The 15664-nt window shown below is 43.4% G+C and overlaps 1 protein-coding gene across 7 annotated transcripts in view; it reads right to left on the minus strand.

Annotated features, from left to right (window-relative positions):
• The window catches only part of Syt1 (Synaptotagmin 1), a 158421-nt gene extending 143890 nt beyond the window's left edge, over window positions 1–14531 (minus strand). For 4 of the 7 annotated variants that reach the window (XM_070101017.1, XM_070101016.1, XM_070101014.1 and 1 more), the window contains exon 1: window positions 14180–14531. The gene's annotated coding sequence lies outside the window, so the exon portion shown is untranslated. The remainder of the gene's footprint in view (window positions 1–14179) is intronic. The other 3 variants (XM_070101018.1, XM_070101013.1, XM_070101015.1) reach the window with 2 other exon arrangements.
• Window positions 14532–15664: the final 1133 nt, after the last annotated feature.

The raw sequence follows: 15664 nt of genomic DNA on the forward strand, positions 1-15664 counted from the left end.
ATCCTGAAGAACAACCAACTTCCTCCTAGTTAGCGGCGTTCCCTAAACAAAAATCTGCGGCCCAGAATGTTTATCCTCTTGTACTGAATGTAGAAACATAAACACAAATGCAGTATAATGTGATCCTTTATGGACTACGTTTCGCCCACACAGATCTACCTGAGTGAATAGAACATGGGTATTTATAGGATGGAGAGTCAGGTGGAGAATATTGGGTAGGTTGGATTTGAGACGGACCTGTAAGGTCCCTCTCAAATCGTGTCGGTATTTTATACCAGAAGTAGAAGTAGGTTAGGTAAAGTTCGTCGGGAAACAGGACAAGTGTTTCCTGACGTAGGTCTTAGATGATGACCCGCCATTGGAGCTTTTGGTCATCTGACTGAGGCCTTCCGCTGGCTTACCGGTCCACCCCTTTAAAAATTATGGTCAGTTATAACCATTTACGTATATAAGTAGAGGTAGATAGTGTTTTGTCACTACGTTCTCCAAAACGCCTCATACACTCTCCTTAGTCACTCGTGGGTTATTGCTATTGTCTGGAGACATGCTATAACATGTCACAGGAATAAATAAAGGAGATATAAATATTTTTTTTTTATTATCACACTGGCCGATTCCCACCAAGGCAGGGTGGCCCGAAAAAGAAAAACTTTCACCATCATTCACTCCATCACTGTCTTGCCAGAAGGGTGCTTTACACTACAGTTTTTAAACTGCAACATAAACACCCCTCCTTCAGAGTGCAGACACTGTACTTCCCATCTCCAGGACTCAAGTCCGGCCTTGATGTAAATAACGCGTTAAAATATCTAACCAAGACACGACTCACAGCAACGGGGTCAAGTTGGAGTGTTCCTCCTTTCTTATGTTCTTATGAAAGGTTACAGGAAAACAATGGTTTGGTAATCGAGTTGTGAATATGTGGAACAAACTCCCAAGACACTGAAATGAAATCCTTGAGTAGTTTTAAAACTAGGGGTCGGTGTGAGCTGGATTTGCCTAGCATGGGCCAGTAGGCGTGCTGCAGTGCTTCTTCCTTCTTAAGTGGGTATGACTTGGATCTGCCTTGCATGGGCCAGTAGGTCTGCTGCAGTGTTCCTTCCTTCTTAAGTGGGTATGACTTGGATCTGCCTGCATGGGCCAGTAGGTCTTGAGTAGCGTCCTTCCTTCTTAAGTAGGTATGACTTGGACCTGCCTAACATGGGCCAGTAGGTCTGCTGCAGTGCTCCTTCATAAGTGGGTGTGACTTGGACCTGCCGAGCATGGGCCAGTAGGCCTGCTGCAGCGCATCTTCCTTCTTAAGTGGGTATGATTTGGACCTGCGTAGCATGGGCCAGTAGGCCTGCTGCAGTGCTCCTTCCTACGTTCTTATATTAACACAGGCTAACACTAAAACAGCAGCAGTTATCAAGGCTTCTTGTTCCACTATTAACGCCGTGATGTTACAACAGAAAAGAGGGAAAGATCGTAAATCAGTGCTCCTTCCTACGTTCTTATATTAACACAGACTAACACTAAAACAGCAGCAGTTATCAAGGCTTCTTGTTCCACTATTAACGTCGTGATGTTACAACAGAAAAGAGGGAAATATCGTAAATAAAACATTCCAGAGACCATATATCTGGAAGAATTTTTCTTATCACAATGTTGGGAAGACTTGTCACTGACAACATCTGACAAGACTCACTCACTTAAAATACACCTCAGGTGCTCGACACACAACTAACCAGCACATAGGAGAAAGTAACTTATGACGAGGTTTCGGTCCCACTTGGAGCACTGACAAGTTACACACTAACACATGATGGTACGGGAGCCAGTATATATACGAGAGGAAGGCAGTACATGTATATATATACTGGCTCCCTTACCTCTGTGTGTTAGTGTTTCGGTCAAAGTCGGACCGAAACGTCGTGATAAGTTTCTTTCTCCTATGTGTGGGTTATCTATGTATTGTACATAAATGGTATACTATACCGACAAGATGAAAAATTAGACACACGTGCAACATCTGGGTATCTTTATCTGTAGACGTTCCGCCATCCAGTGACTTTATCAGTACAATACAAGGACATAATATGAAGGAAAATATACAAGACTGAGGGACTGATTACCTCATCTTTTGTATATAGTTGTATTGTTTTCCAATTATATCCTTGAATTTGTATTGATAAAGCCACTGGATGGCGAAACGTCTACAATAAAGATACCCAGATGTTGCACATAAGAACATAAGAACATAAGAAAGGAGGAACACTGCAGCAGGCCTGTTGGCCCATACTAGGCAGGTCCTTTACAATTCATCCCACTAACAAACATTTGACCTACCCAATTTTCAATGCTACCCAAGAAATAAGCTCTGATGTGCAAGTTTACTCAAATCCAACCCATCCCACTCATGTATTTATCCAACCTAAATTTGAAACTACCCAAAGTCCTAGCCTCAATAACCCAACTAGGTAGACTGTTCCACTCATCAACTACCCTATTTCCAAACCAATACTTTCCTATGTCCTTTCTAAATCTAAACTTATCTAATTTAAATCCATTACTGCGGGTTCTCTCTTGGAGAGATATCCTTAAGACCTTGTTAATATTCCCGTGTCTAATTCCTCTATTTGTGTATTGTCACGTTATTTACTCCTTTTTACCTATCTCGTCCTATCTACCAACAGCTGTTTCCTCTGCTCTATCTATTCCATTTCTTCACTTATCTATTCTTGTCATCACTACAGCCTGAAAAATTTCCTGTAGCACTGTTTGATGGTTGTGAAATCTGGCTGGGAATGACCGTAGAGTTTCTCGGACGATATACCGGAGGAGGCACGTATGTTGCAGACCTCTGCAACACAATTGTCCTCAAAGATTTGTTAAGTTATACCATGAATTAAGTAAAGATCCTGGACTTCACCTTACGAAACAGACTAAGAAAATGTGATAGTAATTATGGACAAGGTAGATTATAGTGGAAAAATTAACATGTTATTAGAAGACGGGGGATCTTACGTGCCTCTTAATTTGGCCCCTAGTGTGGGTGTGTGTGTGTGTGTGTACTCACTAATTGTACTCATCTAATTGTGGTTGCAGGGGGTCGATTTACAGCTCCTGGCCCCACCTCTTCGCTGGTCACTACTAGGTCCACTCTCTCCCTGCTCCATGAGCGTTATCGTACCTCTTCTTAAAGCTATGTATGGATCCTGCTTCTGCTACATCAGTCTCCAGACTGTTCCACTTCCTGACAACTCTATGGCTGAAGAAATACTTCCTAAAACCCCTGTGACTCATCTGAGTGTGTGTGTGTCAAACAGAGACACCAAGTTAGAGTTGAGGTAGCAAGTTAAACTAACCCAGAGAGCAGTACTGTGTTGTCGGTGTGTACTAAACACCACCACCACCAATAACAACACATCAAAGTAGTGTAACAGCACACTGCAGGTGTCCACACTGTGTAACTATCATACAGAGTAGTGTAACAGCACACTGCAGGTGTCCACACTGTGTAACTATCATACAGAGTAGTGTAACAGCACACTGCAGGTGTCCACACTGTGTAACTATCATACAGAGTAGTGTAACAGCACACTGCAGGTGTCCACACTGTGTAACTATCATACAGCACACTGCAGGTGTTCAGTGTAACTATCATACAGAGTAGTGTAACACACTGCAGGTGTCCACACTGTGTAACTATCATACAGAGTAGTGTAACAGCACACTGCAGGTGTCCACACTGTGTAACTATCATACAGAGTAGTGTAACAGCACACTGCAGGTGTTCACACCGTGTAACTATCATACAGAGTAGTGTAACAGCACACTGCAGGTGTTCACACTGTGTAATTATCATACATAGTGCAACAGCACACTGCAGGTGTTCACACTGTGTAACTATCATACAGAGTAGTGTAACAGCACACTGCAGGTGTTCACACTGTGTAACTATCATACAGAGTGGTGTAACAGCATACTTCTGGTGTTCACACTGTGTAACTATCATACAGAGTAGTGTAACAGCACACTGCAGGTGTTCGTAGTGTAACTATCATACAGAGTAGTGTAACAGCACAATGCAGGTGTTCACACTGTGTAACTATCATACAGAGTAGTGTAACAGCATACTTCTGGTGTTCACACTGTGTAACTATCACAGTGTAACAGCATACTTCTGGTGTTCACACTGTGTAACTATCATAGTGTAACAGCATACTTCTGGTGTTCACACTGTGTAACTATCATAGAGTAGTGTAACAGCATACTTCTGGTGTTCACACTGTGTAACTATCATAGAGAGTAGTGTAACAGTATACTTCTGGTGTTCACACTGTGTAACTATCATAGAGAGTAGTGTAACAGTATACTTCTGGTGTTCACACTGTGTAACTATCATAGAGTAGTGTAACAGCATACTTCTGGTGTTCACACTGTGTAACTATCATACAGAGTAGTGTAACAACACACTGCTGGTGTTCACACTGTATAACTATCATAAAGTAGTGTAACAGCATACTTCTGGTGTTCACACTGTGTAACTATCATACAGAGTAGTGTAACAGCATACTTCTGGTGTTCACACTGTATAACTATCATAGAGTAGTGTAACAGCATACTTCTGGTGTTCACACTGTGTAACTATCATAGAGTAGTGTAACAGCATACTTCTGGTGTTCACACTGTGTAACTATCATAGAGTAGTGTAACAGCATACTTCTGGTTTTGTATAGCACATAGAGTAGTGTAACTGTGTAACTATCATAGAGTAGTGTAACAGCATACTTCTGGTGTTCACACTGTATAACTATCATAGAGTAGTGTAACAGCATACTTCTGGTGTTCACACTGTATAACTATCATAGAGTAGTGTAACAGCATACTTCTGGTGTTCACACTGTATAACTATCATAGAGTAGTGTAACAGCATACTTCTGGTGTTCACACTGTATAACTATCATAGAGTAGTGTAACAGCATACTTCTGGTTTTCACACTGTGTAACTATCATAGAGTAGTGTAACAGCATACTTCTGGTGTTCACACTGTGTAACTATCATAGAGTAGTGTAACAGCATACTTGTGGTGTTCACACTGTATAACTATCATAGAGTAGTGTAACAGCATACTTGTGGTAGTAGTGTAACAGCATACTTGTGGTGTTCACACTGTATAACTATCATAGAGTAGTGTAACAGCATACTTCTGGTGTTCACACTGTATAACTATCATAGAGTAGTGTAACAGCATACTTCTGGTGTTCACGTTAGGGTGGCTTATTTCCACAGTGGTCCTTTGGTACTGTTCCCCAGGATTCCACCAATAACGGTCTGAAAAATACCCGCGTACCTATTTAGGCAAACGGGTAACACGGGTGAGGAAACTTGGCCAGTGTCTTCCCCCACCTCAGGATCGTACCCGGGTACTTCCGTTATGCATCAAAGGTGTTACCAGTGAGCAAAAGTGATTATCACAATCATGTTGGGATGTCATCACCTGTGGCTGATACAAACGAGTAACACAGGTGAGATATATAACCCTGCCTAGTCTACATTATAATAATAATAATAATAATAATAATAATAATATTATTATTATTATTATTATTATTATTATTATTATTATTATTATTATTATTATTATTATTTATTGTTGTTACTATTATTATTGCTATTATAGTCACTACTACTACTACTAATAATAACAATAATTATTATTATTATTATTATTATTATTTATTATTGTTGTTACTACTACTACCAATAATAATAACAAAAATTAATAATAATAATAATAATTTTTATTATGTAAACAGAAGAGCTAAACGTTATGCCAAGCCTATTCCACAAATGTAATCCTTGTTAAGAGCAGCAATCTCGACCTTTGCCTAACTGAATGCCAGTCATTAGCGCCTTTGAACCGGATTTAACGAGGCGCCTGAACCTGTGTTAATACCTCATTCACTCTGCTGGCGTGGGGAGCTCTCTTGCTGGTAAAGGGTTCTTATTCCTAGGAACTGGATCCACCATCCTCCTTCCCTAGATTCATCACCGTCACGTTGTTGTTGTTTTTAAGGGCTCGGACGGCTCAGGGCACGGTGGTTTTCAAGGCCCCCGATGGTATAAAGTCACTTTATCTGACTGTTTTGGGTTATCCTTGGTAATTTACACATATGCTACTATGTATGATAATTTGTATAATGGTATTTATGTGTACCTGTACCTAAATAAACTTAATTACTCTTGTCGTATGAGGCAAGTTAAGACACAGGGATAAGGTACGGCACAAACCGTAATATCCCTTATAAACCACCAGCAACAACTGGTAACATTATTTACACTAGTTTGGCCAGTACATCAGGCTTTATCAGATCTAATAGATCATACCCGGTGGCTGCAGGATATGTAGGCAGGAGAGAGGAACATATTCAGATATCACACTATAAAAACGCAGAAGTTAGAGCCACAGTGGACAGTCCGGGCGGTTAGTGTCCGGTGTGATCAGTCGACTAGACGTCATCAACACGACCTCATTAAAGAAAATGAGTAATGTGTTCCCTGTATTGGGGAACTTCGTTGGGTTTTTATAAAGCGGACTTGCCCTAGGAAATCTAATAAACGGAAAAGTATTCTAGAGCACTGAGCTCACACCCCTTGGTACGGGTGGAAACATTCGGGCGTGTTTCCTTAAGACGCCTGTTGTTACTGTTCACCTAGTAGTAAACAGGTACCTGAGTGTTAGCTGACTGATGTAGGTCGCATCATAGCGACAAAATTTACCTTATTTGCCCGAAATGCTCTGTATAACCAGGGGTTTTCTATATGGTATGTCATTGATGACAACTAGGGCTGTATATACTGTTCACGGTACATGTACTTGTAGAAATACTACTACTACTACTAATAATAATATGTGTATTTGTTTGTGTGTGTGTGTGTGTGTGTGTGTGTGTGTGTGTGTGTGTGTGTGTGTGTGTGTGTGTGTGTGTGTGTGTGTGTGTGTGTGTGTTTGTGAGTGTGTGTGTGTGTGTGTGTGTGTGTGTGTGTGTGTGTGTGTGTGTGTGTGTGTGTGTGTGTGTGTGTGTGTGTGTGTGTGTGTGTGTGTGTGTAGCCATCTTGTACTGCACATTTTGCTGATAAGGAATCCAACTGGCAACTGAAATATACAGTCTCATTTTCATTGTTGTTATCTTGTCTTGGGTTGTCTCCCACACGGTATAATACCGTCAAATGTATAAAATAAGACACAGGTGCAACGGTAGGAAAGTTAGGAAAAAACATGGGTGCACAGAGTAGATTGTAAGACAGGTGTAGTGTAGGTGGGAACGCTCTAATCAGGTGCAAAAAATAACAAAATTCCTCTCTCCTGCTGCTGTGTCTTGGTGACTTTATTAAAACTTTGTCGATACTAAAACTCCCAGTGTTGTGCACAACTGTATTGCCAAGACTGATAGCTGCTATTCATAAGCAATAACGTCTGTGTAATCTCCTTTTAAGATGAGTCTGATCTCACTGTGTTTTATTTAATGGTCGTGACTATCCTATACATAACACAAGTAGTATTGATATCATCAATACGGCAGAAGGAGGCCAGACATCACCAGTAAAAAGTCATTTTCGGTACCGTAGCCATCATATCACTCTGCTCAGGCCTGAAGCTCTACACCAGTCACTGCCAGAGTCATTGTAACAGCCACTACGGAGACATCAGAACCTGTGCTACCTCGCTGCTACATCTATGTCCTTCAGAACGTAGCTAAGGATGAGAATATTTATCACTGCTGCGGACAAAGGAGATAGTATTGTCATGCTTTATCACGTAGACAACAACTGCAAGGTGATGAATTAACTTAAATGATATTGTCACCTACGATCCTTTGCACTGTGGTAAGTTAAAGAACCTGTTGACGATATTCTTTTCTACTCTTAGATTCTTAAAAAGAAGAAGCAAGGTAAGACGATTCTTCACTTCATTCTCACTAACCACAGACTAACGAGAATGTATGTGCTTTAGGAGATCCATAAAGCCAATATTCTGTTAAGACCCGTCACATCCGGCAACAGGAGTACTGTTAGTAACGCTCAGCCGAAGCATTTAGGGGATCTGATTATCTGTGTCATATATAACAACATTAGAAACAAGAAGTTAGTCAGTTTAGATGAAGATTCCCCACGTATGAACGTTCCTACAATGCAGGTCATCGAGCTTCTCAGCAGAAAGGTCAATGACTACCTTGACCTTTCACCTCCAGCGAGGGGAGATTTCGTCGACCTGACTGAACTATAAATTAAGCTTAATTGCTTTTCCTCTGGTACCTCCATGTACAGGCAATGTTAGATTGGTGATGGGATTCCCTCATCAGCACGGCGCTGACCAACTTGTGCATGTAACACCGGGAAGCACATAACATTTCTCACAGTCAGTCCTGACATATGTGACCTGGCTACGACACGTAATAACAATGCCAAGGAGATTCAATTTCACGGATCTCCAGCAGAATATGAGTGAACTTTTAACCACGTTCACGCAAGAGGAGTATGAAAACAGCATTTCCTCCCTTATTCTTGTATATAAGTGAAGTAACAAGCTGGTATTCACAGTGTATCAGAAGCCTACCAACAATGATGATCTGCTGCTCTTCCACTCATTATTATTATTATTAAAGATTCACCGGTATTCTCACGGCCCGGACCTTTTCCAAGTGGTGGCCCGGCCTTGGCTCCTTCTTCCACTCAGAGCTTGACGCCAACAGGGTGCGCAGCCCTGAATACTTCGAGGAGGAGTGTAATTTCTTCGAGCAGGTCTTCACTGAGCTGCTCTTCCTTTCCCGCTTCATCAGTGACTGTAGGCGACGTGTATGATGCATCATCAACACTCCCCAAAGACTGACAAATACTGATCAGATATGTAGTTCTGCCAAACAGAAAAAGGGGAAGCAACATGTGCAATGCTTCCCTAATACCACCAGCGCCACAGTCAAGAGAAAACGGAAATCCTTCTTGATACAAGGCTGAAGTATTTGCAGAACCATGTGTGCGCTGCGATAAACATTAATTATGTTAGCTAGACAACCAAGGATTTAGACACACGTGATAGTAAACAATTACGCCAGTTATATTATAATATTAACAATACTTGTGTTATACGGGTATAAACTTATCTTAAAGAAGAGAATGTACAGGAACATCACTGCCTAAGATCAGCAATTATTAGACAGACTCATCTTAAGAAAGAGGATGTACAGAGACGTCATTGCCTAAGATCAGCAGTTATCAGGCTTGGTAATCCACTTGCGCAGAACACCGGGAGTTTTAGCATCTCTAAAGTTTTAGCCAAAGTAATCCTAAGCCGCCATTACAAAACCATCAGGTGATGTCAAGTGATTTTTAGAGCACCTGTCTAGTGTACCACACCTACAGTACACCTATCCTACAGTCTACTATGAAAGAATACCACGGTGAAAATAGAAAATAAAACTTGAGGATGTGTGTAAACACATGAAAACGCTCAGACATTATTTTCTATTTTCGCTGTTATTTTTGCTCATATTTGCAGTCACGCGTTTATTGTGATTTCTTCCACAGTCTAGTATATATACAGGTCAGTCATTAACTCCGTACTGAGTTAATGACTGACTCTACTCCTTAATAGTTTCCTAACATTGCAAGTGTGTGTAATCACGGAACGGATGGGGTTTGAACTCCATGGAAAGTGATTCCTAAAACTCACAGATTATTAACCCTCTGGGTTATTAACCCTCTGTGTTAATAATCTGCGTAAGGAGCACAAAGGTACAATACCGTGACTGGAACTATACATATATAACCCGCACATAGGAGAGTAGAGCTTACGACTACGTTTCGGTCCGAAGTGTGACTTTGTAAATGGTCCAGGTCGGACCGTAACGTCGTCGTAAGCTCCTCTCTCCTATGTGAGGGTTATTTGGGTAGTCTTCTTCGACTCAAGCCCTGCTGGAAGGAAACCTTCGGAGCTACTGGAGTTACTGAACACATAGTGGGATGTCTCATGATATTCTTATAGGGTTACTCAAGTGATCAATTCAGGATGATGGATTTCATAACCTCAGAAGTAAACTCATCTTGTGCGAAGAGTGTAAACCCATCCTGTGTAATGAAGTGTAAACCCATCTTTTGTGACGGAGTGTAAACCCATTCTGTGTTGTAGTGTCAACCCATCCTTGTGTGATGGAATGTAAACCTATGTGATGGAGAGGTGAAGTGCTTTTATAACTCCAGAACTACAGTTGTAGATCTGCAGTAACGCTGTGTTGTGATATAAACAACTTAACAGCAACAAATACAACTCAACAAGGAAAGAAGTTAGACTCGGATATAATCGTGTATATAAAAGAGATTCTTAAAGGCGCTTACTGCTAGATGATAGTCTAAGAGAGTCTTAGAGGGCTGGAACACTGACCACAAACGAAGTAATCGAACTATCTCCTCAACTTTTCCCCAATAAGTCAGAATGCCGCAGCAACCTGGCAGTTACCAGACGATCTGAGGTTGAATACCACTACTAGATGGCACTGGTTACCGTACTTACAGCTAAGATGATTACAGGAATGTCTTTCGTGCACCAAATATATGTATATGTACACTTAGTGTACACAACAGGTGTTTATACTCTGTAACTATCACAAAGAAAGCTGTGGTAACACACTGTGGGTGTACACATAACAACCACTATCTACCACCTCTACCACCACACCCACTTCCGTCTACACCAACCACCCTAACCACCACCACCCCTCACAAATACCCGCCCACCACCCCTAAATCCATTACCACACCCCCACTAGCCCCAACCACAACTACCAATACCTCACCAGTACCAAATCTTCTCACTAATACCACACCCACAAACCTCCATTCACTACCACCACCACCACCACTACGACACCCACAATCACATCACCCACCACGACCACCACGACCACCACCACCACCACCACCACCACCACCTCTACCCTCCCCCTCCCTAACAACTGTTACTCCTATTATCTCCACTGCCATTTATCATCCTACATATCACCTCATTCACTGGCATCATCCCATTACTATCCATCACCACCATCCTCACAGACCACAACAGTATATCAACTACCCCACCATCATCACCACTACCCTCCACTATCAAAGTTCCATCTCCACCATAATCCCCACCATCACATCATGTACCCCATCCACCCACCACTGCCTCACCACAACCACCATCCATCTTCAACCACCACAACACTCGTTCTCATCACCACCCCCAATACCTTTATCTTCACTACCACCACTCAGGACCAGCACGAGCTAGTCAACCATGTCTATCCTTAGGAACAATGGTCCCATCCTCTGAATTACTTTCCATTGGACGTGTATTATGTCACTGCCCGTCCCTAGTGCTACCGGCAGTGTCTCCTGTTTTCAGTCACTGCTTCGTTACTACATTGGCTTCCCCTGGTCGTAATTACCGCTCTCTCTCTCTCTCTCTCTCTCTCTCTCTCTCTCTCTCTCTCTCTCTCTCTCTCTCTCTCTCTCTCCCTTCCTTACAATGATTTACTCCTCTGGAAATATTTCATCGGATATCATCCCTGAGAATTTTGTCTCTGTGATAGCTATAAGTTGTGGAGGCTCTTCCGCTCTCCAGTCCTTTAGCTCACGTCTTTTCTTTTGCGATTCCATCTATATTTCCGTATCATATTCCGTTCTATTAACACACTAGACACACACACTGTAACACTAACACAGAATAATACCCACAGGACACACAGTGTAAACCCATCAGACATATTGTAACATCCAGCACAGTGTAACATTCACCAGACACACAGCTAAACACCAGAAATATTGTAATACAGTGTAACACCCACCAAAAAAGTGTAACACTCACCAGCACAGTGTAAAACCCACCAACACAGTGTAACACTCACCAGCACAGTGTAACACCCACCAACACAGTGTAACACTCACCAAAACACGTTGTAACACCCACCAACACAGTGTAACACCTACCACCAACACACAGTGTAACACCCACCACAAACACATAGTGTAACACCCACCACCAACACACAGTGTAACACCAGCATACAGTGTAACACCTACCACCAACACACAGTGTAACACCCACCACCAACACACAGTGCAACACCCACCACCAACACACAGTGTAACGCCCACCATTAACACAATGTAACACCCACCACTAACACAATGTAACACCCACCATTAACACAGTGTAACACCCACCACTAACAGTGTAATACCCACCAACACACAGTGTAACACCCACCACTAACATAGTGTAACTCCCACCACTAACACAGTGTAATACCCACCAACACACAGTGTAACACCCACCACTAACACAGTATAACACCCACCAACACACAGTGTAACACCCACCAACACAGTGTAACACCCACCACTAACACAGTGTAACATCCACCACCAATACAGTCTAACACCCATCAACACACAGTGTAACACCCACCAACACACAGTGTAACACCCACCAACACACAGTGTAACACCCACCAACACAGTGTAACACCCACCAACACACAGTGTAACACCCACCACCAACACACAGTGTAACACACACCACCAGCACACAGTGTAACACCCACCACCAACACACAATGTAACACCCACCACCAGCACACAGTGTACCACCCACCACCAACACACAGTGTACCACCCACCACCAGCACAGTGTAACACTCACCAACACATAGTGTAACACCCACCAGCACAATATAACACCCACCACCAATACACAGCGTAACACTCACAAACACACAGTGTAACACCCACCAGCAGCACACAGTGTAACACCCACCACCAACACATAATGTAACACCCATCACCAATACACAGTGTAATATCCACCAACACAGTGTAACACCCACCAACACAATGTAACACCCACCACCAAAACACAGTGTAACACTCACAAACACACATTGTAACACCCACCAACACTGTGTAACACCCACCACTAACACACAGTGTAGCACCCACCACAACACACAATGTAACACCCACCACTAACACTCAGTGTAACACCCACCACTAACACACAGTGTAACACCCACCACTAACACACGGTGTAACACCCACCACAACACAGTGTAACACCCACCAACACACAATGTAACACCCACCACTAACACAGTGTAACACGCACCACAATACACAGTGTAACACCCACCAACACACAATGTAACACCCACCACTAACACAGTGTAACACGCACCACAATACATAGTGTAACACCCACCACAACACACAGTGTAACACCCACCACTAACACTCAGTGTAACACCCACCACTAACACACAGTGTAACACCTACCACTAACACACGGTGTAACACCCACCACTAACACACAGTGTAACACCCACCACTAACACACGGTGTAACACCCACCACAACACAGTGTAACACCCACCAACACACAATGTAACACCCACCACTAACACTCAGTGTAACACCCACCACTAACACGGTGTAACACCCACCACAACACAGTGTAACACCCACCAACACACAATGTAACACCCACCACTAACACAGTATAACATGCACCACAATATAGTGTAACACCCACCACAACACACAGTGTAACAGCCACTACTAACACAGTGTAACACCCACCACTAACACAGTGTAACACCCACCACAACACACAGTGTAACACCCACCACAACACACAGTGTAACAGCCACTACTAACACAGTGTAACACCCATCACAACACACAGTGTAACACCCACCACAACACACAGTGTAACACCCACCACAACACACAGTGTAACACCCACAACACACAGTGTAACACCAACCAACACACTAACACCCACCAACTCAGGACAACCAAAGACTTCATTGATTAACATGCACCATTTTCCTACGGCTGGCCACTACTCTGTTCTCCACACACTGTTTAAACCACACATGTTGTGAGCCACACACCGCACTATGTATGGGCAGCGAATGACGCGTTTTACCACGCAAACGTATGTTGGATTTCCGGCTGGTGGGTAGGTTGGCGGAGACCAGCTGACCTAGGCACCATTGCCTCATCCCTCGCCCACTGTTTCACAAATATACCTTCTGAACTGCTCATCCCTGCCCTCTGATTACCCCTTTGCCGTCTTGGGCAGGCTTGCCCACTCACCTGCTTAGCTTTTGGAGAGGAGTGAGAGGGGTGCTAGTGGTTGTTGGAGTGTGAGAGTGGGCGAATGTTTTACGAGTGCATGCTGGAGTGTGGCCGCCTGCCGCTGCACTGAAAGATGGTAGCCTCACACTGGAAAATCAATACAGTGCCACCACAGTGGTAGACTATGACACTGTAGAGCTTAGTGTCCAGGGCACTGCTGGCACTCTCTGCCCGCCCTAAACACCCAAATTACACTCCTAGGTTACTCAGCGACTGTGGCGGCTGCTGTCTGAGGAAAAGCCCCGTGCTTGGGAGACTTCTTGCTTCTCCAGCACACAGATTCCCTCAACACCAGTAGCCTACATACCAGCACTCTAACACATCCCGCCATTGGTCCCTCCGCTGATCAATGCCAACTCTCCTCCAATCAGAGAGAGGGACACATCTGTGGGGAGTTGGCGAAATCGATATAGAGGGCCAGGCCCGGGTGGCTCAGACCTTGTACGCAACTCCACGCCCGCGCCGCCCACAGAACCTCACACTGCGATTTTTACCAGAGTCTTCCCCGCCCATGGTCTCCCATCTCCTCTCCCTCTCCCAGTCCTAAATATCCCCCATTTAACTGTAAAGCAAAGAACGTGGGATTCTTGTTTTATGGGAGTGTGGGTAGATTAATGTGGGCGTGGAGGTTGTGGGTGGTGCTGGTGAGGGTGACAGCCATGCCAGGAATCAATATGTGGGAGGCAGCAATCTAGACTGTGTGGTGTAAGGAGGCCAGGAAGGCCCAAGCTGGCACCAGTAGGCCTACTGTCAAATCATGTGTGCATGTGGAAGGCAGCGAGGCGAACTGTGTTATTAGAGAACCTGTGATCCAAGCTACCATCACCACCTTCACTACCACAATTTCATCATTATTACTTCCACCACCACCACAACTATCCTGGGGCAACGAATCATTCATTCACTACCAACATCATTCCTACTACTCCTCCTACCAACATCCCTTCCATCACCATCAAACATCTCATCCATCCCTACCAGCACCCCTCCAAATATAGACAAACCATCAACACCAACCTTCCTATCAACGTACAGCCCTACTAACAACAGTACACACGTAAAGTCTTCTGTTGCCGCTATGTAACCATACATAGAACAGAGCAGCAGCAGCAGCACACTACCGATGCATCCAATTCAGGCAGAAAACACAGGTAGTACTACTGAATTATAAGTGAGGCAGCACAGTGAGCGAGAGATGTCTCTGTAAGTCTGGTAACCTACATGCAAGATCTGGAAGTGCAGCCTACTCCAGATAGTTGAAGAAGCTACTAGTCCCATACCATAGCCTATTACAACTCGCAGAGTTCAGTGTAGTCAACACTGTCCACAGTAAGTACGTTTAATCAGGTATACACAAATACAGTTACATAGATTATCATACGTAGCAGCATATGTGTTGAGAACCTAGTATAACGCATACCATAGCCTATTACAACTCCTCAT

The sequence above is a fragment of the Cherax quadricarinatus genome, chromosome 75 (genome assembly GCF_038502225.1).
Source record: "Cherax quadricarinatus isolate ZL_2023a chromosome 75, ASM3850222v1, whole genome shotgun sequence".
Lineage (NCBI taxonomy): Eukaryota > Metazoa > Arthropoda > Malacostraca > Decapoda > Parastacidae > Cherax > Cherax quadricarinatus.